Below are 25,484 nucleotides of genomic sequence, written 5' to 3'. Positions count from 1 at the left end.
TGAGCACGTTTAAACTTTGCGTTTTTCCAAACATTTGAAATTTCTCTTCCCTGTTAGCTTAAGAGTTTACAGTTCACGGTCACGCTGGTGGTGACTGAAGGTCGTGACTGATGCGCTGCTCAATAACAACAATGTATCTGCACAGCAAATGCTCACATAAAGGCTACATTAACTTTAGATACTTTTATGTCCTGACCCAATACTGAGGCAATGTCAAAAGAGTGGAGCCAAGGTTGAGGCAAACACAAGACTAAGAACATAACTATAACAAAGAAATAATAATACAGTGTATGTGGTAGTCTGTTTTGTCAGTGTGTGAACATATGTGTGCATGGGTGTGTAAAGTATGGTGTCCGAGATTTATGTTGGATAGCGTTAAAGAAACAACGGTAAATGGGACTGATGGTGGACTGAGCACAGCTCTGTGGCAATCACAGATGCTCAACCTGTAATGTGATACAGCTTCACAAGAGAAGTGCTGCTTTTGTAAGAATCACAGTTGTCTGCATCAGGTGTTTTTTTTTTCATAGATTGACGAGATACCTTTTACCAATATGGCGGCACTATTTATCCTGCCCACTGTGTTGTCATTTGGTTTTAAAACACCTGCCCCGTGTGAGGCTTGAACTCACGACCTTCAGATTATGAGACTGACGCGCTGCCTACTGCGCCAACGAGGCCTGAAAAACAGTGCATTCTGATATTCAGCTGTGACCATGCAGTTAGAGCTCTTCTCACAGACTAAAAGGTGAGCCATAACCCTTCAGCTGGACAGTTCAGTCTTGACCTCTGAAACAATAATTGACAAACAGTCTTAACAAAACGTCCATCTATTTGCTTGTTCCGGAGCTTTCCGCTATATCACACAGTCTTCGTAGTTGGATGCAATTGCTCAGTTGACATGGAACTGAGCACGTTTGTGTATTTTTTTTCATAGATTCACACAGTCTTCGTAGTTGGACAGTTCAGTCTTGACCTCTGAAACAATAATTGACAAAACAGTCTTAACAAAATGTCCGTCTATTTGCTTGTTCCGGAGCTTTCCGCTATATCACACAGTCTTCGTAGTTGGATGCAATTGCTCAGTTGACATGGAACTGAGCACGTTTAAACTTTGCGTTTTTCCAAACATTTGAAATTTCTCTTCCCTGTTAGCTTAAGAGTTTACAGTTCACGGTCACGCTGGTGGTGACTGAAGGTCGTGACTGATGCGCTGCTCAATAACAACAATGTATCTGCACAGCAAATGCTCACATAAAGGCTACAATTAACTTTAGATACTTTTATGTCCTGACCCAATACTGAGGCAATGTCAAAAGAGTGGGAGCCAAGGTTGAGGCAAACACAGACTAAGAACATAACTATAACAAAGAATAATAATACAGTGTATGTGGTAGTCTGTTTTGTCAGTGTGTGAACATATGTGTGCATGGGTGTGTAAAGTATGGTGTCCGAGATTTATGTTGGATAGTGTTAAAGAAACAACGGTAAATGGGACTGATGGTGGACTGAGCACAGCTCTGTGGCAATCACAGATGCTCAACCTGTAATGTGATACAGCTTCACAAGAGAAGTGCTGCTTTTGTAAGAATCACAGTTGTCTGCATCAGGTGTATTTTTTTTTCATAGATTGACGAGATACCTTTTACCAATATGGCGGCACTATTTATCCTGCCCACTGTGTTGTCATTTGGTTTTAAAACACCTGCCCCGTGTGAGGCTTGAACTCACGACCTTCAGATTATGAGACTGACGCGCTGCCTACTGCGCCAACGAGGCCTGAAAAACAGTGCATTCTGATATTCAGCTGTGACCATGCAGTTAGAGCTCTTCTCACAGACTAAAAGGTGAGCCATAACCCTTCAGCTGGACAGTTCAGTCTTGACCTCTGAAACAATAATTGACAAAACAGTCTTAACAAAACGTCCATCTATTTGCTTGTTCCGGAGCTTTCCGCTATCACACAGTCTTCGTAGTTGGATGCAATTGCTCAGTTGACATGGAACTGAGCACGTTTGTGTATTTTTTTTCATAGATTCACACAGTCTTATAGTTGGACAGTTCAGTCTTGACCTCTGAAACAATAATTGACAAAACAGTCTTAACAAAATGTCCGTCTATTTGCTTGTTCCGGAGCTTTCCGCTATATCACACAGTCTTCGTAGTTGGATGCAATTGCTCAGTTGACATGGAACTGAGCACGTTTAAACTTTGCGTTTTTCCAAACATTTTGAAATTTCTCTTCCCTGTTAGCTTAAGAGTTTACAGTTCACGGTCACGCTGGTGGTGACTGAAGGTCGTGACTGATGCGCTGCTCAATAACAACAATGTATCTGCACAGCAAATGCTCACATAAAGGCTACAATTAACTTTAGATACTTTTATGTCCTGACCCAATACTGAGGCAATGTCAAAAGAGTGGGAGCCAAGGTTGAGGCAAACACAAGACTAAGAACATAACTATAACAAAGAAATAATAATACAGTGTATGTGGTAGTCTGTTTTGTCAGTGTGTGAACATATGTGTGCATGGGTGTGTAAAGTATGGTGTCCGAGATTTATGTTGGATAGTGTTAAAGAAACAACGGTAAATGGGACTGTGAACAGCGTAAGAACATCTAAGCTGAGTCAGAGCGATGCGGGACTTCTTTGCATATCGCTATATCACACAGTCTTCGTAGTTGGATGCAATTGCTCAGTTGACATGGAACTGAGACACGTTTGTTATTTTTTTATAGATTCACACAGTCTTCGTAGTTGGATGCAATTGCTCAGTTGACATGGAACTGAGCACGTTTAAACTTTGCGTTTTTCCAAACATTTTGAAATTTCTCTTCCCTGTTAGCTTAAGAGTTTACAGTTCACGGTCACGCTGGTGGTGACTGAAGGTCGTGACTGATGCGCTGCTCAATAACAACAATGTATCTGCACAGCAAATGCTCACATAAGGCTACAATTAACTTTAGATACTTTTATGTCCTGACCCAATACTGAGGCAATGTCAAAAGAGTGGGAGCCAAGGTTGAGGCAAACACAACACTAAGAACATAACTATAACAAAGAAATAATAATACAGTGTATGTGGTAGTCTGTTTTGTCAGTGTGTGAACATATGTGTGCATGGGTGTGTAAAGTATGGTGTCCGAGATTTATGTTGGATAGTGTTAAAGAAACAACGGTAAATGGGACTGTGAACAGCGTAAGAACATCTAAGCTGAGTCAGAGCGATGCGGGACTTCTTTGCATATCGCTATATCACACAGTCTTCGTAGTTGGATGCAATTGCTCAGTTGACATGGAACTGAGCACGTTTGTGTATTTTTTTCATAGATTCACACAGTCTTCGTAGTTGGACAGTTCAGTCTTGACCTCTGAAACAATAATTGACAAAACAGTCTTAACAAAATGTCCGTCTATTTGCTTGTTCCGGAGCTTTCCGCTATATCACACAGTCTTCGTAGTTGGATGCAATTGCTCAGTTGACATGGAACTGAGCACGTTTAAACTTTGCGTTTTTCCAAACATTTTGAAATTTCTCTTCCCTGTTAGCTTAAGAGTTTACAGTTCACGGTCACGCTGGTGGTGACTGAAGGTCGTGACTGATGCGCTGCTCAATAACAACAATGTATCTGCACAGCAAATGCTCACATAAAGGCTACAATTAACTTTAGATACTTTTATGTCCTGACCCAATACTGAGGCAATGTCAAAAGAGTGGGAGCCAAGGTTGAGGCAAACACAAGACTAAGAACATAACTATAACAAAGAAATAATAATACAGTGTATGTGGTAGTCTGTTTTGTCAGTGTGTGAACATATGTGTGCATGGGTGTGTAAAGTATGGTGTCCGAGATTTATGTTGGATAGTGTTAAAGAAACAACGGTAAATGGGACTGATGGTGGACTGAGCACAGCTCTGTGGCAATCACAGATGCTCAACCTGTAATGTGATACAGCTTCACAAGAGAAGTGCTGCTTTTGTAAGAATCACAGTTGTCTGCATCAGGTGTATTTTTTTTTCATAGATTGACGAGATACCTTTTACCAATATGGCGGCACTATTTATCCTGCCCACTGTGTTGTCATTTGGTTTTAAAACACCTGCCCCGTGTGAGGCTTGAACTCACGACCTTCAGATTATGAGACTGACGCGCTGCCTACTGCGCCAACGAGGCCTGAAAAACAGTGCATTCTGATATTCAGCTGTGACCATGCAGTTAGAGCTCTTCTCACAGACTAAAAGGTGAGCCATAACCCTTCAGCTGGACAGTTCAGTCTTGACCTCTGAAACAATAATTGACAAAACAGTCTTAACAAAACGTCCATCTATTTGCTTGTTCCGGAGCTTTCCGCTATATCACACAGTCTTCGTAGTTGGATGCAATTGCTCAGTTGACATGGAACTGAGCACGTTTGTGTATTTTTTTCATAGATTCACACAGTCTTCGTAGTTGGACAGTTCAGTCTTGACCTCTGAAACAATAATTGACAAAACAGTCTTAACAAAATGTCCGTCTATTTGCTTGTTCCGGAGCTTTCCGCTATATCACACAGTCTTCGTAGTTGGATGCAATTGCTCAGTTGACATGGAACTGAGCACGTTTAAACTTTGCGTTTTTCCAAACATTTGAAATTTCTCTTCCCTGTTAGCTTAAGAGTTTACAGTTCACGGTCACGCTGGTGGTGACTGAAGGTCGTGACTGATGCGCTGCTCAATAACAACAATGTATCTGCACAGCAAATGCTCACATAAAGGCTACAATTAACTTTAGATACTTTTATGTCCTGACCCAATACTGAGGCAATGTCAAAAGAGTGGGAGCCAAGGTTGAGGCAAACACAAGACTAAGAACATAACTATAACAAAGAATAATAATACAGTGTATGTGGTAGTCTGTTTTGTCAGTGTGTGAACATATGTGTGCATGGGTGTGTAAAGTATGGTGTCCGAGATTTATGTTGGATAGTGTTAAAGAAACAACGGTAAATGGGACTGTGAACAGCGTAAGAACATCTAAGCTGAGTCAGAGCGATGCGGGACTTCTTTGCATATCGCTATATCACACAGTCTTCGTAGTTGGATGCAATTGCTCAGTTGACATGGAACTGAGCACGTTTGTGTATTTTTTTCATAGATTCACACAGTCTTCGTAGTTGGACAGTTCAGTCTTGACCTCTGAAACAATAATTGACAAAACAGTCTTAACAAAATGTCCGTCTATTTGCTTGTTCCGGAGCTTTCCGCTATATCACACAGTCTTCGTAGTTGGATGCAATTGCTCAGTTGACATGGAACTGAGCACGTTTAAACTTTGCGTTTTTCCAAACATTTTGAAATTTCTCTTCCCTGTTAGCTTAAGAGTTTACAGTTCACGTCACGCTGGTGGTGACTGAAGGTCGTGACTGATGCGCTGCTCAATAACAACAATGTATCTGCACAGCAAATGCTCACATAAAGGCTACAATTAACTTTAGATACTTTTATGTCCTGACCCAATACTGAGGCAATGTCAAAAGAGTGGGAGCCAAGGTTGAGGCAAACACAAGACTAAGAACATAACTATAACAAAGAAATAATAATACAGTGTATGTGGTAGTCTGTTTTGTCAGTGTGTGAACATATGTGTGCATGGGTGTGTAAAGTATGGTGTCCGAGATTTATGTTGGATAGCGTTAAAGAAACAACGGTAAATGGGACTGATGGTGGACTGAGCACAGCTCTGTGGCAATCACAGATGCTCAACCTGTAATGTGATACAGCTTCACAAGAGAAGTGCTGCTTTTGTAAGAATCACAGTTGTCTGCATCAGGTGTATTTTTTTTTCATAGATTGACGAGATACCTTTTACCAATATGGCGGCACTATTTATCCTGCCCACTGTGTTGTCATTTGGTTTTAAAACACCTGCCCCGTGTGAGGCTTGAACTCACGACCTTCAGATTATGAGACTGACGCGCTGCCTACTGCGCCAACGAGGCCTGAAAAACAGTGCATTCTGATATTCAGCTGTGACCATGCAGTTAGAGCTCTTCTCACAGACTAAAAGGTGAGCCATAACCCTTCAGCTGGACAGTTCAGTCTTGACCTCTGAAACAATAATTGACAAAACAGTCTTAACAAAACGTCCATCTATTTGCTTGTTCCGGAGCTTTCCGCTATATCACACAGTCTTCGTAGTTGGATGCAATTGCTCAGTTGACATGGAACTGAGCACGTTTGTGTATTTTTTTTCATAGATTCACACAGTCTTCGTAGTTGGACAGTTCAGTCTTGACCTCTGAAACAATAATTGACAAAACAGTCTTAACAAAATGTCCGTCTATTTGCTTGTTCCGGAGCTTTCCGCTATATCACACAGTCTTCGTAGTTGGATGCAATTGCTCAGTTGACATGGAACTGAGCACGTTTAAACTTTGCGTTTTTCCAAACATTTTGAAATTTCTCTTCCCTGTTAGCTTAAGAGTTTACAGTTCACGGTCACGCTGGTGGTGACTGAAGGTCGTGACTGATGCGCTGCTCAATAACAACAATGTATCTGCACAGCAAATGCTCACATAAAGGCTACAATTAACTTTAGATACTTTTATGTCCTGACCCAATACTGAGGCAATGTCAAAAGAGTGGGAGCCAAGGTTGAGGCAAACACAACACTAAGAACATAACTATAACAAAGAAATAATAATACAGTGTATGTGGTAGTCTGTTTTGTCAGTGTGTGAACATATGTGTGCATGGGTGTGTAAAGTATGGTGTCCGAGATTTATGTTGGATAGTGTTAAAGAAACAACGGTAAATGGGACTGTGAACAGCGTAAGAACATCTAAGCTGAGTCAGAGCGATGCGGGACTTCTTTGCATATCGCTATATCACACAGTCTTCGTAGTTGGATGCAATTGCTCAGTTGACATGGAACTGAGCACGTTTGTGTATTTTTTTTCATAGATTCACACAGTCTTCGTAGTTGGACAGTTCAGTCTTGACCTCTGAAACAATAATTGACAAAACAGTCTTAACAAAATGTCCGTCTATTTGCTTGTTCCGGAGCTTTCCGCTATATCACACAGTCTTCGTTGTTGGATGCAATTGCTCAGTTGACATGGAACTGAGCACGTTTAAACTTGCGTTTTTCCAAACATTTTGAAATTTCTCTTCCCTGTTAGCTTAAGAGTTTACAGTTCACGGTCACGCTGGTGGTGACTGAAGGTCGTGACTGATGCGCTGCTCAATAACAACAATGTATCTGCACAGCAAATGCTCACATAAAGGCTACAATTAACTTTAGATACTTTTATGTCCTGACCCAATACTGAGGCAATGTCAAAAGAGTGGGAGCCAAGGTTGAGGCAAACACAAGACTAAGAACATAACTATAACAAAGAAATAATAATACAGTGTATGTGGTAGTCTGTTTTGTCAGTGTGTGAACATATGTGTGCATGGGTGTGTAAAGTATGGTGTCCGAGATTTATGTTGGATAGTGTTAAAGAAACAACGGTAAATGGGACTGATGGTGGACTGAGCACAGCTCTGTGGCAATCACAGATGCTCAACCTGTAATGTGATACAGCTTCACAAGAGAAGTGCTGCTTTTGTAAGAATCACAGTTGTCTGCATCAGGTGTATTTTTTTTTCATAGATTGACGAGATACCTTTTACCAATATGGCGGCACTATTTATCCTGCCCACTGTGTTGTCATTTGGTTTTAAAACACCTGCCCCGTGTGAGGCTTGAACTCACGACCTTCAGATTATGAGACTGACGCGCTGCCTACTGCGCCAACGAGGCCTGAAAAACAGTGCATTCTGATATTCAGCTGTGACCATGCAGTTAGAGCTCTTCTCACAGACTAAAAGGTGAGCCATAACCCTTCAGCTGGACAGTTCAGTCTTGACCTCTGAAACAATAATTGACAAAACAGTCTTAACAAAACGTCCATCTATTTGCTTGTTCCGGAGCTTTCCGCTATATCACACAGTCTTCGTAGTTGGATGCAATTGCTCAGTTGACATGGAACTGAGCACGTTTGTGTATTTTTTTTCATAGATTCACACAGTCTTCGTAGTTGGACAGTTCAGTCTTGACCTCTGAAACAATAATTGACAAAACAGTCTTAACAAAATGTCCGTCTATTTGCTTGTTCCGGAGCTTTCCGCTATATCACACAGTCTTCGTAGTTGGATGCAATTGCTCAGTTGACATGGAACTGAGCACGTTTAAACTTTGCGTTTTTCCAAACATTTTGAAATTTCTCTTCCCTGTTAGCTTAAGAGTTTACAGTTCACAGTCACGCTGGTGGTGACTGAAGGTCGTGACTGATGCGCTGCTCAATAACAACAATGTATCTGCACAGCAAATGCTCACATAAAGGCTACAATTAACTTTAGATACTTTTATGTCCTGACCCAATACTGAGGCAATGTCAAAAGAGTGGGAGCCAAGGTTGAGGCAAACACAAGACTAAGAACATAACTATAACAAAGAAATAATAATACAGTGTATGTGGTAGTCTGTTTTGTCAGTGTGTGAACATATGTGTGCATGGGTGTGTAAAGTATGGTGTCCGAGATTTATGTTGGATAGTGTTAAAGAAACAACGGTAAATGGGACTGATGGTGGACTGAGCACAGCTCTGTGGCAATCACAGATGCTCAACCTGTAATGTGATACAGCTTCACAAGAGAAGTGCTGCTTTTGTAAGAATCACAGTTGTCTGCATCAGGTGTATTTTTTTTCATAGATTGACGAGATACCTTTTACCAATATGGCGGCACTATTTATCCTGCCCACTGTGTTGTCATTTGGTTTTAAAACACCTGCCCCGTGTGAGGCTTGAACTCACGACCTTCAGATTATGAGACTGACGCGCTGCCTACTGCGCCAACGAGGCCTGAAAACAGTGCATTCTGATATTCAGCTGTGACCATGCAGTTAGAGCTCTTCTCACAGACTAAAAGGTGAGCGATAACCCTTCAGCTGGACAGTTCAGTCTTGACCTCTGAAACAATAATTGACAAAACAGTCTTAACAAAACGTCCATCTATTTGCTTGTTCCGGAGCTTTCCGCTATATCACACAGTCTTCGTAGTTGGATGCAATTGCTCAGTTGACATGGAACTGAGCACGTTTGTGTATTTTTTTCATAGATTCACACAGTCTTCGTAGTTGGACAGTTCAGTCTTGACCTCTGAAACAATAATTGACAAAACAGTCTTAACAAAATGTCCGTCTATTTGCTTGTTCCGGAGCTTTCCGCTATATCACACAGTCTTCGTAGTTGGATGCAATTGCTCAGTTGACATGGAACTGAGCACGTTTAAACTTTGCGTTTTTCCAAACATTTTGAAATTTCTCTTCCCTGTTAGCTTAAGAGTTTACAGTTCACGGTCACGCTGGTGGTGACTGAAGGTCGTGACTGATGCGCTGCTCAATAACAACAATGTATCTGCACAGCAAATGCTCACATAAAGGCTACAATTAACTTTAGATACTTTTATGTCCTGACCCAATACTGAGGCAATGTCAAAAGAGTGGGAGCCAAGGTTGAGGCAAACACAAGACTAAGAACATAACTATAACAAAGAAATAATAATACAGTGTATGTGGTAGTCTGTTTTGTCAGTGTGTGAACATATGTGTGCATGGGTGTGTAAAGTATGGTGTCCGAGATTTATGTTGGATAGTGTTAAAGAAACAACGGTAAATGGGACTGTGAACAGCGTAAGAACATCTAAGCTGAGTCAGAGCGATGCGGGACTTCTTTGCATATCGCTATATCACACAGTCTTCGTAGTTGGATGCAATTGCTCAGTTGACATGGAACTGAGCACGTTTGTGTATTTTTTTTCATAGATTCACACAGTCTTCGTAGTTGGACAGTTCAGTCTTGACCTCTGAAACAATAATTGACAAAACAGTCTTAACAAAATGTCCGTCTATTTGCTTGTTCCGGAGCTTTCCGCTATATCACACAGTCTTCGTAGTTGGATGCAATTGCTCAGTTGACATGGAACTGAGCACGTTTAAACTTTGCGTTTTTCCAAACATTTTGAAATTTCTCTTCCCTGTTAGCTTAAGAGTTTACAGTTCACGGTCACGCTGGTGGTGACTGAAGGTCGTGACTGATGCGCTGCTCAATAACAACAATGTATCTGCACAGCAAATGCTCACATAAAGGCTACAATTAACTTTAGATACTTTTATGTCCTGACCCAATACTGAGGCAATGTCAAAAGAGTGGGAGCCAAGGTTGAGGCAAACACAAGACTAAGAACATAACTATAACAAAGAAATAATAATACAGTGTATGTGGTAGTCTGTTTTGTCAGTGTGTGAACATATGTGTGCATGGGTGTGTAAAGTATGGTGTCCGAGATTTATGTTGGATAGTGTTAAAGAAACAACGGTAAATGGGACTGTGAACAGCGTAAGAACATCTAAGCTGAGTCAGAGCGATGCGGGACTTCTTTGCATATCGCTATATCACACAGTCTTCGTAGTTGGATGCAATTGCTCAGTTGACATGGAACTGAGCACGTTTGTGTATTTTTTTCATAGATTCACACAGTCTTCGTAGTTGGACAGTTCAGTCTTGACCTCTGAAACAATAATTGACAAAACAGTCTTAACAAAATGTCCGTCTATTTGCTTGTTCCGGAGCTTTCCGCTATATCACACAGTCTTCGTAGTTGGATGCAATTGCTCAGTTGACATGGAACTGAGCACGTTTAAACTTTGCGTTTTTCCAAACATTTTGAAATTTCTCTTCCCTGTTAGCTTAAGAGTTTACAGTTCACGGTCACGCTGGTGGTGACTGAAGGTCGTGACTGATGCGCTGCTCAATAACAACAATGTATCTGCACAGCAAATGCTCACATAAAGGCTACAATTAACTTTAGATACTTTTATGTCCTGACCCAATACTGAGGCAATGTCAAAAGAGTGGGAGCCAAGGTTGAGGCAAACACAACTAAGAACATAACTATAACAAAGAAATAATAATACAGTGTATGTGGTAGTCTGTTTTGTCAGTGTGTGAACATGTGTGCATGGGTGTGTAAAGTATGGTGTCCGAGATTTATGTTGGATAGCGTTAAAGAAACAACGGTAAATGGGACTGATGGTGGACTGAGCACAGCTCTGTGGCAATCACAGATGCTCAACCTGTAATGTGATACAGCTTCACAAGAGAAGTGCTGCTTTTGTAAGAATCACAGTTGTCTGCATCAGGTGTATTTTTTTTTCATAGATTGACGAGATACCTTTTACCAATATGGCGGCACTATTTATCCTGCCCACTGTGTTGTCATTTGGTTTTAAAACACCTGCCCCGTGTGAGGCTTGAACTCACGACCTTCAGATTATGAGACTGACGCGCTGCCTACTGCGCCAACGAGGCCTGAAAAACAGTGCATTCTGATATTCAGCTGTGACCATGCAGTTAGAGCTCTTCTCACAGACTAAAAGGTGAGCCATAACCCTTCAGCTGGACAGTTCAGTCTTGACCTCTGAAACAATAATTGACAAAACAGTCTTAACAAAACGTCCATCTATTTGCTTGTTCCGGAGCTTTCCGCTATATCACACAGTCTTCGTAGTTGGATGCAATTGCTCAGTTGACATGGAACTGAGCACGTTTGTGTATTTTTTTTCATAGATTCACACAGTCTTCGTAGTTGGACAGTTCAGTCTTGACCTCTGAAACAATAATTGACAAAACAGTCTTAACAAAATGTCCGTCTATTTGCTTGTTCCGGAGCTTTCCGCTATATCACACAGTCTTCGTAGTTGGATGCAATTGCTCAGTTGACATGGAACTGAGCACGTTTAAACTTTGCGTTTTTCCAAACATTTTGAAATTTCTCTTCCCTGTTAGCTTAAGAGTTTACAGTTCACGGTCACGCTGGTGGTGACTGAAGGTCGTGACTGATGCGCTGCTCAATAACAACAATGTATCTGCACAGCAAATGCTCACATAAAGGCTACAATTAACTTTAGATACTTTTATGTCCTGACCCAATACTGAGGCAATGTCAAAAGAGTGGGAGCCAAGGTTGAGGCAAACACAAGACTAAGAACATAACTATAACAAAGAAATAATAATACAGTGTATGTGGTAGTCTGTTTTGTCAGTGTGTGAACATATGTGTGCATGGGTGTGTAAAGTATGGTGTCCGAGATTTATGTTGGATAGTGTTAAAGAAACAACGGTAAATGGGACTGATGGTGGACTGAGCACAGCTCTGTGGCAATCACAGATGCTCAACCTGTAATGTGATACAGCTTCACAAGAGAAGTGCTGCTTTTGTAAGAATCACAGTTGTCTGCATCAGGTGTATTTTTTTTTCATAGATTGACAGATACCTTTTACCAATATGGCGGCACTATTTATCCTGCCCACTGTGTTGTCATTTGGTTTTAAAACACCTGCCCCGTGTGAGGCTTGAACTCACGACCTTCAGATTATGAGACTGACGCGCTGCCTACTGCGCCAACGAGGCCTGAAAAACAGTGCATTCTGATATTCAGCTGTGACCATGCAGTTAGAGCTCTTCTCACAGACTAAAAGGTGAGCCATAACCCTTCAGCTGGACAGTTCAGTCTTGACCTCTGAAACAATAATTGACAAAACAGTCTTAACAAAACGTCCATCTATTTGCTTGTTCCGGAGCTTTCCGCTATATCACACAGTCTTCGTAGTTGGATGCAATTGCTCAGTTGACATGGAACTGAGCACGTTTGTGTATTTTTTTTCATAGATTCACACAGTCTTCATAGTTGGACAGTTCAGTCTTGACCTCTGAAACAATAATTGACAAAACAGTCTTAACAAAATGTCCGTCTATTTGCTTGTTCCGGAGCTTTCCGCTATATCACACAGTCTTCGTAGTTGGATGCAATTGCTCAGTTGACATGGAACTGAGCACGTTTAAACTTTGCGTTTTTCCAAACATTTTGAAATTTCTCTTCCCTGTTAGCTTAAGAGTTTACAGTTCACGGTCACGCTGGTGGTGACTGAAGGTCGTGACTGATGCGCTGCTCAATAACAACAATGTATCTGCACAGCAAATGCTCACATAAAGGCTACAATTAACTTTAGATACTTTTATGTCCTGACCCAATACTGAGGCAATGTCAAAAGAGTGGGAGCCAAGGTTGAGGCAAACACAACACTAAGAACATAACTATAACAAAGAAATAATAATACAGTGTATGTGGTAGTCTGTTTTGTCAGTGTGTGAACATATGTGTGCATGGGTGTGTAAAGTATGGTGTCCGAGATTTATGTTGGATAGTGTTAAAGAAACAACGGTAAATGGGACTGTGAACAGCGTAAGAACATCTAAGCTGAGTCAGAGCGATGCGGGACTTCTTTGCATATCGCTATATCACACAGTCTTCGTAGTTGGATGCAATTGCTCAGTTGACATGGAACTGAGCACGTTTGTGTATTTTTTTTCATAGATTCACACAGTCTTCGTAGTTGGACAGTTCAGTCTTGACCTCTGAAACAATAATTGACAAAACAGTCTTAACAAAATGTCCGTCTATTTGCTTGTTCCGGAGCTTTCCGCTATATCACACAGTCTTCGTAGTTGGATGCAATTGCTCAGTTGACATGGAACTGACACGTTTAAACTTTGCGTTTTTCCAAACATTTTGAAATTTCTCTTCCCTGTTAGCTTAAGAGTTTACAGTTCACCGTCACGCTGGTGGTGACTGAAGGTCGTGACTGATGCGCTGCTCAATAACAACAATGTATCTGCACAGCAAATGCTCACATAAAGGCTACAATTAACTTTAGATACTTTTATGTCCTGACCCAATACTGAGGCAATGTCAAAAGAGTGGGAGCCAAGGTTGAGGCAAACACAAGACTAAGAACATAACTATAACAAAGAAATAATAATACAGTGTATGTGGTAGTCTGTTTTGTCAGTGTGTGAACATATGTGTGCATGGGTGTGTAAAGTATGGTGTCCGAGATTTATGTTGGATAGCGTTAAAGAAACAACGGTAAATGGGACTGATGGTGGACTGAGCACAGCTCTGTGGCAATCACAGATGCTCAACCTGTAATGTGATACAGCTTCACAAGAGAAGTGCTGCTTTTGTAAGAATCACAGTTGTCTGCATCAGGTGTATTTTTTTTTCATAGATTGACGAGATACCTTTTACCAATATGGCGGCACTATTTATCCTGCCCACTGTGTTGTCATTTGGTTTTAAAACACCTGCCCCGTGTGAGGCTTGAACTCACGACCTTCAGATTATGAGACTGACGCGCTGCCTACTGCGCCAACGAGGCCTGAAAAACAGTGCATTCTGATATTCAGCTGTGACCATGCAGTTAGAGCTCTTCTCACAGACTAAAAGGTGAGCCATAACCCTTCAGCTGGACAGTTCAGTCTTGACCTCTGAAACAATAATTGACAAAACAGTCTTAACAAAACGTCCATCTATTTGCTTGTTCCGGAGCTTTCCGCTATATCACACAGTCTTCGTAGTTGGATGCAATTGCTCAGTTGACATGGAACTGAGCACGTTTGTGTATTTTTTTTCATAGATTCACACAGTCTTCGTAGTTGGACAGTTCAGTCTTGACCTCTGAAACAATAATTGACAAAACAGTCTTAACAAAATGTCCGTCTATTTGCTTGTTCCGGAGCTTTCCGCTATATCACACAGTCTTCGTAGTTGGATGCAATTGCTCAGTTGACATGGAACTGAGCACGTTTAAACTTTGCGTTTTTCCAAACATTTTGAAATTTCTCTTCCCTGTTAGCTTAAGAGTTTACAGTTCACGGTCACGCTGGTGGTGACTGAAGGTCGTGACTGATGCGCTGCTCAATAACAACAATGTATCTGCACAGCAAATGCTCACATAAAGGCTACAATTAACTTTAGATACTTTTATGTCCTGACCCAATACTGAGGCAATGTCAAAAGAGTGGGAGCCAAGGTTGAGGCAAACACAAGACTAAGAACATAACTATAACAAAGAAATAATAATACAGTGTATGTGGTAGTCTGTTTTGTCAGTGTGTGAACATATGTGTGCATGGGTGTGTAAAGTATGGTGTCCGAGATTTATGTTGGATAGTGTTAAAGAAACAACGGTAAATGGGACTGATGGTGGACTGAGCACAGCTCTGTGGCAATCACAGATGCTCAACCTGTAATGTGATACAGCTTCACAAGAGAAGTGCTGCTTTTGTAAGAATCACAGTTGTCTGCATCAGGTGTATTTTTTTTCATAGATTGACAAGATACCTTTTACCAATATGGCGGCACTATTTATCCTGCCCACTGTGTTGTCATTTGGTTTTAAAACACCTGCCCCGTGTGAGGCTTGAACTCACGACCTTCAGATTATGAGACTGACGCGCTGCCTACTGCGCCAACGAGGCCTGAAAAACAGTGCATTCTGATATTCAGCTGTGACCATGCAGTTAGAGCTCTTCTCACAGACTAAAAGGTGAGCCATAACCCTTCAGCTGGACAGTTCAGTCTTGACCTCTGAAACAATAATTGACAAAACAGTCTTAACAAAACGTCCATCTATTTGCTTGTTCCGGAGCTTTCCGCTATATCACACAGTCTTCGTAGTTGGATGCAATTGCTCAGTTGACATGGAACTGAGCACGTTTGTGTATTTTTTTCATAGATTCACACAGTCTTCATAGTTGGACAGTTCAGTCTTGACCTCTGAAACAATAATTGACAAAACAGTCTTAACAAAATGTCCGTCTATTTGCTTGTTCCGGAGCTTTCCGCTATATCACACAGTCTTCGTAGTTGGATGCAATTGCTCAGTTGACATGGAACTGAGCACGTTTAAACTTTGCGTTTTTCCAAACATTTTGAAATTCTCTTCCCTGTTAGCTTAAGAGTTTACAGTTCACGGTCACGCTGGTGGTGACTGAAGGTCGTGACTGATGCGCTGCTCAATAACAACAATGTATCTGCACAGCAAATGCTCACATAAAGGCTACAATTAACTTTAGATACTTTTATGTCCTGACCCAATACTGAGGCAATGTCAAAAGAGTGGGAGCCAAGGTTGAGGCAAACACCTGACTAAGAACATAACTATAACTTCAGATTATGAGACTGACGCGTGCCTACTGGCCAACGAGGCCTGAAAAACAGTGCATTCTGATATTCAGCTGTGACCATGCAGTTAGAGCTCTTCTCACAGACTTATGTGAGCCATAGTGTTCAGCTGGACAGTTCAGTCTTGACCTCTGAAACAAGCGTGACAAAACAGTCTTAACTGACGTCCAGCTATGCTTGTTCGGAGCTTTCGCTATATCACACAGTCTTCGTAGTTGGATGCAATTGCTCAGTTGACATGGAACTGAGCACGTTTGTGTATTTTTTTTCATAGATTCACACAGTCTTCGTAGTTGGACAGTTCAGTCTTGACCTCTGAAACAATAATTGACAAAACAGTCTTAACAAAATGTCCGTCTATTTGCTTGTTCCGGAGCTTTCCGCTATATCACACAGTCTTCGTAGTTGGATGCAATTGCTCAGTTGACATGGAACTGAGCACGTTTAAACTTTGCGTTTTTCCAAACATTTTGAAATTTCTCTTCCCTGTTAGCTTAAGAGTTTACAGTTCACCGTCACGCTGGTGGTGACTGAAGGTCGTGACTGATGCGCTGCTCAATAACAACAATGTATCTGCACAGCAAATGCTCACATAAAGGCTACAATTAACTTTAGATACTTTTATGTCCTGACCCAATACTGAGGCAATGTCAAAAGAGTGGGAGCCAAGGTTGAGGCAAACACAAGACTAAGAACATAACTATAACAAAGAAATAATAACAGTGTATGTGGTAGTCTGTTTTGTCAGTGTGTGAACATATGTGTGCATGGGTGTGTAAAGTATGGTGTCCGAGATTTATGTTGGATAGTGTTAAAGAAACAACGGTAAATGGGACTGATGGTGGACTGAGCACAGCTCTGTGGCAATCACAGATGCTCAACCTGTAATGTGATACAGCTTCACAAGAGAAGTGCTGCTTTTGTAAGAATCACAGTTGTCTGCATCAGGTGTATTTTTTTTTCATAGATTGACGAGATACCTTTTACCAATATGGCGGCACTATTTATCCTGCCCACTGTGTTGTCATTTGGTTTTAAAACACCTGCCCCGTGTGAGGCTTGAACTCACGACCTTCAGATTATGAGACTGACGCGCTGCCTACTGCGCCAACGAGGCCTGAAAAACAGTGCATTCTGATATTCAGCTGTGACCATGCAGTTAGAGCTCTTCTCACAGACTAAAAGGTGAGCCATAACCCTTCAGCTGGACAGTTCAGTCTTGACCTCTGAAACAATAATTGACAAAACAGTCTTAACAAAACGTCCATCTATTTGCTTGTTCCGGAGCTTTCCGCTATATCACACAGTCTTCGTAGTTGGATGCAATTGCTCAGTTGACATGGAACTGAGCACGTTTGTGTATTTTTTTTCATAGATTCACACAGTCTTCGTAGTTGGACAGTTCAGTCTTGACCTCTGAAACAATAATTGACAAAACAGTCTTAACAAAATGTCCGTCTATTTGCTTGTTCCGGAGCTTTCCGCTATATCACACAGTCTTCGTAGTTGGATGCAATTGCTCAGTTGACATGGAACTGAGCACGTTTAAACTTTGCGTTTTTCCAAACATTTTGAAATTTCTCTTCCCTGTTAGCTTAAGAGTTTACAGTTCACGGTCACGCTGGTGGTGACTGAAGGTCGTGACTGATGCGCTGCTCAATAACAACAATGTATCTGCACAGCAAATGCTCACATAAAGGCTACAATTAACTTTAGATACTTTTATGTCCTGACCCAATACTGAGGCAATGTCAAAAGAGTGGGAGCCAAGGTTGAGGCAAACACAAGACTAAGAACATAACTATAACAAAGAAATAATAATACAGTGTATGTGGTAGTCTGTTTTGTCAGTGTGTGAACATATGTGTGCATGGGTGTGTAAAGTATGGTGTCCGAGATTTATGTTGGATAGTGTTAAAGAAACAACGGTAAATGGGACTGTGAACAGCGTAAGAACATCTAAGCTGAGTCAGAGCGATGCGGGACTTCTTTGCATATCGCTATATCACACAGTCTTCGTAGTTGGATGCAATTGCTCAGTTGACATGGAACTGAGCACGTTTGTGTATTTTTTTTCATAGATTCACACAGTCTTCGTAGTTGGACAGTTCAGTCTTGACCTCTGAAACAATAATTGACAAAACAGTCTTAACAAAATGTCCGTCTATTTGCTTGTTCCGGAGCTTTCCGCTATATCACACAGTCTTCGTAGTTGGATGCAATTGCTCAGTTGACATGGAACTGAGCACGTTTAAACTTTGCGTTTTTCCAAACATTTTGAAATTTCTCTTCCCTGTTAGCTTAAGAGTTTACAGTTCACCGTCACGCTGGTGGTGACTGAAGGTCGTGACTGATGCGCTGCTCAATAACAACAATGTATCTGCACAGCAAATGCTCACATAAAGGCTACAATTAACTTTAGATACTTTTATGTCCTGACCCAATACTGAGGCAATGTCAAAAGAGTGGGAGCCAAGGTTGAGGCAAACACAAGACTAAGAACATAACTATAACAAAGAAATAATAATACAGTGTATGTGGTAGTCTGTTTTGTCAGTGTGTGAACATATGTGTGCATGGGTGTGTAAAGTATGGTGTCCGAGATTTATGTTGGATAGCGTTAAAGAAACAACGGTAAATGGGACTGATGGTGGACTGAGCACAGCTCTGTGGCAATCACAGATGCTCAACCTGTAATGTGATACAGCTTCACAAGAGAAGTGCTGCTTTTGTAAGAATCACAGTTGTCTGCATCAGGTGTATTTTTTTTTCATAGATTGACGAGATACCTTTTACCAATATGGCGGCACTATTTATCCTGCCCACTGTGTTGTCATTTGGTTTTAAAACACCTGCCCCGTGTGAGGCTTGAACTCACGACCTTCAGATTATGAGACTGACGCGCTGCCTACTGCGCCAACGAGGCCTGAAAAACAGTGCATTCTGATATTCAGCTGTGACCATGCAGTTAGAGCTCTTCTCACAGACTAAAAGGTGAGCCATAACCCTTCAGCTGGACAGTTCAGTCTTGACCTCTGAAACAATAATTGACAAAACAGTCTTAACAAAACGTCCATCTATTTGCTTGTTCCGGAGCTTTCCGCTATATCACACAGTCTTCGTAGTTGGATGCAATTGCTCAGTTGACATGGAACTGAGCACGTTTGTGTATTTTTTTTCATAGATTCACACAGTCTTCGTAGTTGGACAGTTCAGTCTTGACCTCTGAAACAATAATTGACAAAACAGTCTTAACAAAATGTCCGTCTATTTGCTTGTTCCGGAGCTTTCCGCTATATCACACAGTCTTCGTAGTTGGATGCAATTGCTCAGTTGACATGGAACTGAGCACGTTTAAACTTTGCGTTTTTCCAAACATTTTGAAATTTCTCTTCCCTGTTAGCTTAAGAGTTTACAGTTCACGGTCACGCTGGTGGTGACTGAAGGTCGTGACTGATGCGCTGCTCAATAACAACAATGTATCTGCACAGCAAATGCTCACATAAAGGCTACAATTAACTTTAGATACTTTTATGTCCTGACCCAATACTGAGGCAATGTCAAAAGAGTGGGAGCCAAGGTTGAGGCAAACACAAGACTAAGAACATAACTATAACAAAGAAATAATAATACAGTGTATGTGGTAGTCTGTTTTGTCAGTGTGTGAACATATGTGTGCATGGGTGTGTAAAGTATGGTGTCCGAGATTTATGTTGGATAGTGTTAAAGAAACAACGGTAAATGGGACTGATGGTGGACTGAGCACAGCTCTGTGGCAATCACAGATGCTCAACCTGTAATGTGATACAGCTTCACAAGAGAAGTGCTGCTTTTGTAAGAATCACAGTTGTCTGCATCAGGTGTATTTTTTTTCATAGATTGACGAGATACCTTTTACCAATATGGCGGCACTATTTATCCTGCCCACTGTGTTGTCATTTGGTTTTAAAACACCTGCCCCGTGTGAGGCTTGAACTCACGACCTTCAGATTATGAGACTGACGCGCTGCCTACTGCGCCAACGAGGCCTGAAAAACAGTGCATTCTGATATTCAGCTGTGACCATGCAGTTAGAGCTCTTCTCACAGACTAAAAGGTGAGCCATAACCCTTCAGCTGGACAGTTCAGTCTTGACCTCTGAAACAATAATTGACAAAACAGTCTTAACAAAACGTCCATCTATTTGCTTGTTCCGGAGCTTTCCGCTATATCACACAGTCTTCGTAGTTGGATGCAATTGCTCAGTTGACATGGAACTGAGCACGTTTGTGTATTTTTTTTCATAGATTCACACAGTCTTCGTAGTTGGACAGTTCAGTCTTGACCTCTGAAACAATAATTGACAAAACAGTCTTAACAAAATGTCCGTCTATTTGCTTGTTCCGGAGCTTTCCGCTATATCACACAGTCTTCGTAGTTGGATGCAATTGCTCAGTTGACATGGAACTGAGCACGTTTAAACTTTGCGTTTTTCCAAACATTTTGAAATTTCTCTTCCCTGTTAGCTTAAGAGTTTACAGTTCACGGTCACGCTGGTGGTGACTGAAGGTCGTGACTGATGCGCTGCTCAATAACAACAATGTATCTGCACAGCAAATGCTCACATAAAGGCTACAATTAACTTTAGATACTTTTATGTCCTGACCCAATACTGAGGCAATGTCAAAAGAGTGGGAGCCAAGGTTGAGGCAAACACAAGACTAAGAACATAACTATAACAAAGAAATAATAATACAGTGTATGTGGTAGTCTGTTTTGTCAGTGTGTGAACATATGTGTGCATGGGTGTGTAAAGTATGGTGTCCGAGATTTATGTTGGATAGTGTTAAAGAAACAACGGTAAATGGGACTGTGAACAGCGTAAGAACATCTAAGCTGAGTCAGAGCGATGCGGGACTTCTTTGCATATCGCTATATCACACAGTCTTCGTAGTTGGATGCAATTGCTCAGTTGACATGGAACTGAGCACGTTTGTGTATTTTTTTTCATAGATTCACACAGTCTTCGTAGTTGGACAGTTCAGTCTTGACCTCTGAAACAATAATTGACAAAACAGTCTTAACAAAATGTCCGTCTATTTGCTTGTTCCGGAGCTTTCCGCTATATCACACAGTCTTCGTAGTTGGATGCAATTGCTCAGTTGACATGGAACTGAGCACGTTTAAACTTTGCGTTTTTCCAAACATTTTGAAATTTCTCTTCCCTGTTAGCTTAAGAGTTTACAGTTCACCGTCACGCTGGTGGTGACTGAAGGTCGTGACTGATGCGCTGCTCAATAACAACAATGTATCTGCACAGCAAATGCTCACATAAAGGCTACAATTAACTTTAGATACTTTTATGTCCTGACCCAATACTGAGGCAATGTCAAAAGAGTGGGAGCCAAGGTTGAGGCAAACACAAGACTAAGAACATAACTATAACAAAGAAATAATAATACAGTGTATGTGGTAGTCTGTTTTGTCAGTGTGTGAACATATGTGTGCATGGGTGTGTAAAGTATGGTGTCCGAGATTTATGTTGGATAGCGTTAAAGAAACAACGGTAAATGGGACTGATGGTGGACTGAGCACAGCTCTGTGGCAATCACAGATGCTCAACCTGTAATGTGATACAGCTTCACAAGAGAAGTGCTGCTTTTGTAAGAATCACAGTTGTCTGCATCAGGTGTATTTTTTTTTCATAGATTGACGAGATACCTTTTACCAATATGGCGGCACTATTTATCCTGCCCACTGTGTTGTCATTTGGTTTTAAAACACCTGCCCCGTGTGAGGCTTGAACTCACGACCTTCAGATTATGAGACTGACGCGCTGCCTACTGCGCCAACGAGGCCTGAAAAACAGTGCATTCTGATATTCAGCTGTGACCATGCAGTTAGAGCTCTTCTCACAGACTAAAAGGTGAGCCATAACCCTTCAGCTGGACAGTTCAGTCTTGACCTCTGAAACAATAATTGACAAAACAGTCTTAACAAAACGTCCATCTATTTGCTTGTTCCGGAGCTTTCCGCTATATCACACAGTCTTCGTAGTTGGATGCAATTGCTCAGTTGACATGGAACTGAGCACGTTTGTGTATTTTTTTTCATAGATTCACACAGTCTTCGTAGTTGGACAGTTCAGTCTTGACCTCTGAAACAATAATTGACAAAACAGTCTTAACAAAATGTCCGTCTATTTGCTTGTTCCGGAGCTTTCCGCTATATCACACAGTCTTCGTAGTTGGATGCAATTGCTCAGTTGACATGGAACTGAGCACGTTTAAACTTTGCGTTTTTCCAAACATTTTGAAATTTCTCTTCCCTGTTAGCTTAAGAGTTTACAGTTCACGGTCACGCTGGTGGTGACTGAAGGTCGTGACTGATGCGCTGCTCAATAACAACAATGTATCTGCACAGCAAATGCTCACATAAAGGCTACAATTAACTTTAGATACTTTTATGTCCTGACCCAATACTGAGGCAATGTCAAAAGAGTGGGAGCCAAGGTTGAGGCAAACACAAGACTAAGAACATAACTATAACAAAAATAATAATACAGTGTATGTGGTAGTCTGTTTTGTCAGTGTGTGAACATATGTGTGCATGGGTGTGTAAAGTATGGTGTCCGAGATTTATGTTGGATAGTGTTAAAGAAACAACGGTAAATGGGACTGTGAACAGCGTAAGAACATCTAAGCTGAGTCAGAGCGATGCGGGACTTCTTTGCATATCGCTATATCACACAGTCTTCGTAGTTGGATGCAATTGCTCAGTTGACATGGAACTGAGCACGTTTGTGTATTTTTTTTCATAGATTCACACAGTCTTCGTAGTTGGACAGTTCAGTCTTGACCTCTGAAACAATAATTGACAAAACAGTCTTAACAAAATGTCCGTCTATTTGCTTGTTCCGGAGCTTTCCGCTATATCACACAGTCTTCGTAGTTGGATGCAATTGCTCAGTTGACATGGAACTGAGCACGTTTAAACTTTGCGTTTTTCCAAACATTTTGAAATTTCTCTTCCCTGTTAGCTTAAGAGTTTACAGTTCACCGTCACGCTGTGGTGACTGAAGGTCGTGACTGATGCGCTGCTCAATAACAACAATGTATCTGCACAGCAAATGCTCACATAAAGGCTACAATTAACTTTAGATACTTTTATGTCCTGACCCAATACTGAGGCAATGTCAAAAGAGTGGGAGCCAAGGTTGAGGCAAACACAAGACTAAGAACATAACTATAACAAAGAAATAATAATACAGTGTATGTGGTAGTCTGTTTTGTCAGTGTGTGAACATATGTGTGCATGGGTGTGTAAAGTATGGTGTCCGAGATTTATGTTGGATAGTGTTAAAGAAACAACGGTAAATGGGACTGATGGTGGACTGAGCACAGCTCTGTGGCAATCACAGATGCTCAACCTGTAATGTGATACAGCTTCACAAGAGAAGTGCTGCTTTTGTAAGAATCACAGTTGTCTGCATCAGGTGTATTTTTTTTCATAGATTGACGAGGTACCTTTTACCAATATGGCGGCACTATTTATCCTGCCCACTGTGTTGTCATTTGGTTTTAAAACACCTGCCCCGTGTGAGGCTTGAACTCACGACCTTCAGATTATGAGACTGACGCGCTGCCTACTGCGCCAACGAGGCCTGAAAACAGTGCATTCTGATATTCAGCTGTGACCATGCAGTTAGAGCTCTTCTCACAGACTAAAAGGTGAGCCATAACCCTTCAGCTGGACAGTTCAGTCTTGACCTCTGAAACAATAATTGACAAAACAGTCTTAACAAAATGTCCGTCTATTTGCTTGTTCCGGAGCTTTCCGCTATATCACACAGTCTTCGTAGTTGGATGCAATTGCTCAGTTGACAGGAACTGAGCACGTTTAAACTTTGCGTTTTTCCAAACATTTTGAAATTTCTCTTCCTGTTAGCTTAGAGTTTACAGTTCACGGTCACGCTGGTGGTGACTGAAGGTCGTGACTGATGCGCTGCTCAATAACAACAATGTATCTGCACACCAAATGCTCACATAAAGGCTACAATTAACTTTAGATACTTTTATGTCCTGACCCAATACTGAGGCAATGTCAAAGAGTGGGAGCCAGGTTGAGGCAACACAAGACTAAGAACATAACTATAACAAAAATAATAATACAGATGTGGTAGTCTGTTTGTCAGTGTGTGAACATATGTGTGCATGGGTGTAAAGTATGGTGTCCGATGATTATGTTGGATAGCGTTAAAGAAACAACGGTAATGGGACTGTGAACAGCGTAAGAACATCTAAGCTGAGTCAGAGCGATGCGGGACTTCTTGCATATCGCTATATCCACAGTCTTCGTAGTTGGATGCAATTGCTCAGTTGACATGGAACTGAGCACTTTTGTGTATTTTTTTTCATAGATTCACACAGTCTTCGTAGTTGGACAGTTCAGTCTTGACCTCTGAACAATTTGACAAAACAGTCTTAACAAAATGTCCGTCTATTTGCTTGTTCCGGAGCTTTCCGCTATATCACACAGTCTTCGTAGTTGGATGCAATTGCTCAGTTGACATGGAACTGAGCCGTTTAAACTTTGCGTTTTTCCAAACATTTTGAAATTTCTCTTCCCTGTTAGCTTAAGTTTACAGTTCACGGTCACGCTGGTGGTGACTGAAGGTCGTGACTGATGCGCTGCTCAATAACAACAATGTATCTGCACAGCAAATGCTCACATAAAGGCTACAATTAACTTTAGATACTTTTATGTCCTGACCCAATACTGAGGCAATGTCAAAGAGTGGAGCCAAGGTTGAGGCAACCAAGACTAAGAACATACTATAACAAAGAATATAATACAGTGTATGTGGTAGTCTGTTTTGTCAGTGTGTGAACATATGTGCATGGGTGTGTAAAGTATGGTGTCCGAGATTTATGTTGGATAGCGTTAAAGAAACAACGGTAAATGGGACTGTGAACAGCGTAGAACATCTAAGCTGAGTCAGAGCTCTGCGGGACTTCTTTGCATATCGCTATATCACACAGTCTTCGTAGTTGGATGCAATTGCTCAGTTGACATGGAACTGAGCACGTTTGTGTATTTTTTTCATAGATTCACACAGTCTTCGTAGTTGGACAGTTCATCTTGACCTCTGAAACAATAATTGACAAAACAGTCTTAACAAAATGTCCGTCTATTTGCTTGTTCCGGAGCTTTCCGCTATATCACACAGTCTTCGTAGTTGGATGCATTGCTCAGTTGACATGGAACTGAGCACGTTTAAACTTTGCGTTTTTCCAAACATTTTGAAATTTCTCTTCCCTGTTAGCTTAAGAGTTTACAGTTCACCGTCCGCTGTTGGTGACTGAAGGTCGTGACTGATGCGCTGCTCAA

At 41.3% G+C, this 25,484-nt stretch overlaps 15 non-coding genes across 15 annotated transcripts; all 15 read right to left on the bottom strand.

Annotated features, from left to right (window-relative positions):
• Window positions 1–607: 607 nt before the first annotated feature.
• Window positions 608–680, bottom strand: trnam-cau. The gene has a single exon. It is a non-coding gene; the product is annotated as a tRNA-Met (tRNA).
• A 1,026-nt stretch (window positions 681–1,706) lies between these two features.
• On the bottom strand, window positions 1,707–1,779 carry trnam-cau. Its single transcript has one exon. It is a non-coding gene; the product is annotated as a tRNA-Met (tRNA).
• Window positions 1,780–4,102: 2,323 nt separating this feature from the next.
• Window positions 4,103–4,175, bottom strand: trnam-cau. The gene has a single exon. It is a non-coding gene; the product is annotated as a tRNA-Met (tRNA).
• A 1,731-nt stretch (window positions 4,176–5,906) lies between these two features.
• Window positions 5,907–5,979, bottom strand: trnam-cau. The gene has a single exon. It is a non-coding gene; the product is annotated as a tRNA-Met (tRNA).
• A 1,735-nt stretch (window positions 5,980–7,714) lies between these two features.
• Window positions 7,715–7,787, bottom strand: trnam-cau. Its single transcript has one exon. It is a non-coding gene; the product is annotated as a tRNA-Met (tRNA).
• Window positions 7,788–8,816: 1,029 nt separating this feature from the next.
• Window positions 8,817–8,889, bottom strand: trnam-cau. Its single transcript has one exon. It is a non-coding gene; the product is annotated as a tRNA-Met (tRNA).
• Window positions 8,890–11,324: 2,435 nt separating this feature from the next.
• On the bottom strand, window positions 11,325–11,397 carry trnam-cau. The gene has a single exon. It is a non-coding gene; the product is annotated as a tRNA-Met (tRNA).
• A 1,029-nt stretch (window positions 11,398–12,426) lies between these two features.
• On the bottom strand, window positions 12,427–12,499 carry trnam-cau. Its single transcript has one exon. It is a non-coding gene; the product is annotated as a tRNA-Met (tRNA).
• A 1,735-nt stretch (window positions 12,500–14,234) lies between these two features.
• Window positions 14,235–14,307, bottom strand: trnam-cau. Its single transcript has one exon. It is a non-coding gene; the product is annotated as a tRNA-Met (tRNA).
• A 1,029-nt stretch (window positions 14,308–15,336) lies between these two features.
• On the bottom strand, window positions 15,337–15,409 carry trnam-cau. The gene has a single exon. It is a non-coding gene; the product is annotated as a tRNA-Met (tRNA).
• A 1,750-nt stretch (window positions 15,410–17,159) lies between these two features.
• On the bottom strand, window positions 17,160–17,232 carry trnam-cau. The gene has a single exon. It is a non-coding gene; the product is annotated as a tRNA-Met (tRNA).
• Window positions 17,233–18,968: 1,736 nt separating this feature from the next.
• On the bottom strand, window positions 18,969–19,041 carry trnam-cau. Its single transcript has one exon. It is a non-coding gene; the product is annotated as a tRNA-Met (tRNA).
• Window positions 19,042–20,070: 1,029 nt separating this feature from the next.
• trnam-cau lies at window positions 20,071–20,143 on the bottom strand. The gene has a single exon. It is a non-coding gene; the product is annotated as a tRNA-Met (tRNA).
• A 1,736-nt stretch (window positions 20,144–21,879) lies between these two features.
• On the bottom strand, window positions 21,880–21,952 carry trnam-cau. Its single transcript has one exon. It is a non-coding gene; the product is annotated as a tRNA-Met (tRNA).
• Window positions 21,953–23,684: 1,732 nt separating this feature from the next.
• On the bottom strand, window positions 23,685–23,757 carry trnam-cau. Its single transcript has one exon. It is a non-coding gene; the product is annotated as a tRNA-Met (tRNA).
• Window positions 23,758–25,484: the final 1,727 nt, after the last annotated feature.

This window comes from Micropterus salmoides, unplaced genomic scaffold, assembly GCF_014851395.1.
Source record: "Micropterus salmoides isolate LMB-PRFRI ecotype aquatic unplaced genomic scaffold, ASM1485139v1 Ms_hic_scaffold_1679, whole genome shotgun sequence".
NCBI classification, from domain to species: domain Eukaryota; kingdom Metazoa; phylum Chordata; class Actinopteri; order Centrarchiformes; family Centrarchidae; genus Micropterus; species Micropterus salmoides.
Note: the sequence above shows the minus strand (reverse complement) of the source record. Positions and strands in the feature narration are given on the sequence as shown.